A 2,500-nucleotide genomic window follows, 5' to 3' on the forward strand; every position below is an offset into this window, starting at 1 on the left:
CACATTTAATTGGCAAATTAGAAGTATTGAAGGACAATTTTATACCTTTAAAGCAAAAAATACTTTTATTTTATTTTATAATAATTTTTATATATCATAAGATTCTTTTGCTTTATGCTGTCGAAAATGGGTGAAAATTGTATTTATTTAAAAGTAATAAGCAATCAAAATGCAACTTTTCATAGCTTCCACTCACTTTAGAAGGACACTAATTCAACTTTTTTCTATTTGGTTGATGGAAAACTTCCCAAAAAGTGTTTTACAAAGTACACATTCATTTTTTACTTCAATTAAGTGAATTTTAATTGCAGGTTAATTTCAGATATCTTTCTTATGTTAGTATGTAAAACATATAATGTTACAGACAGTTTACTCCACTTTGAACCTGACTGTTCCTGAATGTTGTGAACAGTTTAGTACACAGACTGTCCATCATATAAACTGAATATATAGTTATAGAGTGCATACAGTTTATGCCTTTTAGATTGTATGACATTCAATGTTGGGATTGGAAATAATATGGCTCTAAGATAAATGTGAAATTAGGTTGATATACTGACTTAAAGTTACTACAAGGAACTTTCATTTAGTGTTGATTTTGGCGGTCCCTGTGGACTAAAGTGGTAGTGTTTCTGAGCACCAGAGTCCCTTTAGAAAACCTCTCATTTTACTGCAGCAGGGTCTGACAGACTGACCCGCTCAGTCCTGGTTCTGGTTCACCCGGGCCTCCCTTCCTTCCAGCGGGTTCAGCAATACGGTCTGGGTCTCCAGTAGCGTGATGTCGGTGTTGACTCCCAGAGAGGAGAAGTTCTGCTCCTGGAGGAGGAGGAGGAGACGCTGCTGCTGCCGGGAGCTGAGCTCTCCTCCTCCCTCTGGAGCTCTGACTGCAGGTCCAAGGCTGTGGTGAAGCTGGATCTGGGTCTGTCCACGATGGACTGGTCTCTGCTGGATCTGGGTCTGTCCACGATGGACTGGTCTCTGCTGGATCTGGGTCTGTCCATGGTGGACTGGTCTCTGCTGGATCTGGGTCTGTCCACGGTGGACTGGTCTCTGCTGGATCTGGGTCTGTCTATGGTGGACTGGTCTCTGCTGGATCTGGGTCTGTCTACAGTGGACTGGTCTCTGCTGGAGGCCCCGCTGGAGTCCGAGCTGACCTCAGTTGTTAAGACAATCTCGGGTTGTTAAGAATTTAAAATATTGTGGATTTAATGAATTTGCAAATAGTTAATATAAGTGTTGCAAATTGGTAATAATGATAACAACAACAACAATTATAATAATATGTGAATAATTATATTAATTATAATAATTATTATTATTATTACTACAGTACCAGTCAAAAAGTTTGGACACACCTTCTCATTCAATGGTTTTTCTTTATTTTTTTTTATTTTTTTTCTACATTGTAGATTAATATTGAAGACATCCAAACTATGAAGGAACACATATGGAATTATGTGGTAAACAAACAAATGCTCAACAAACCAGAATATGTTTTATATTTTAGATTATTCAAAGTAGTTGAATGAGAAGGTGTGTCCAAACTTTTGACTGGACCTGTACATTCATTATTGTGATCATTGTCATTGTTGTTATTACTATTATTATTATAAGTGAATTAAATGCTCATGCTTGCACTTCAAATAATCTTGTAAGAAAGATTTGTTACAATAACTGAGGGTTGTAAGGAATCTAAGAATTATGAATTCAATTAATTTGCTTATAGTTAATATCAATGTTGCAAATTGGTAATAATCATAATAACAACAACAACAACATTATGGAGGACAAAAAATTACATTAGTATAAATAAATAAATAAATGCATAAATAATTGTATAAATAAATACAGGAATAAATAAAAAAATGCTTAAATAAATGTTTGAATACAGAAATAAACAAGTAAAAAAATTATTAAATGCTGAAATGAATACAGTAATAAATAAATGCTTAAATAAATACTGAAATAAATAAATAAATAAATAAATAAAAGTATAAATAAATAAGTAAAGGCTGAAATAAATATAGAAATGAATACATTAATCTATAGATAAATAAATAAAAGTTAATATTCAAACAGGACATGAATAAATACATATTCTACATTTATTTCTTTATTAATTTATTTATTCATTTCTGTATTATACATTTATTTAAGCATTTATTTATTTATACAATTATTTATTTCTGTATTTATTTATTTATTTCTGTATTTATTTATTCATTTATTTATTCATTTCTGTATTTATTTCTGTATTTATTTATTTATTTCTGTATTTATTTCTGTATTTATTTATTTATTTATGTATTTATTTATTTTATTTATTTATTTCTGTATTTATTTATTTATTTATTTATTTATTTATTTATTTATTTTATTTATTCATTTCTGTATTTATTTAATTATTTCTGTATTTATTTATTTATTTCTGTATTTATTTATTTATTTATTTATTTATTTTTATTTATTCATTTCTGTATTTATTTATTTATTTATTTAT

This window comes from Anoplopoma fimbria, chromosome 1 (assembly GCF_027596085.1).
Source record: "Anoplopoma fimbria isolate UVic2021 breed Golden Eagle Sablefish chromosome 1, Afim_UVic_2022, whole genome shotgun sequence".
NCBI classification, from domain to species: Eukaryota; Metazoa; Chordata; class Actinopteri; order Perciformes; family Anoplopomatidae; genus Anoplopoma; species Anoplopoma fimbria.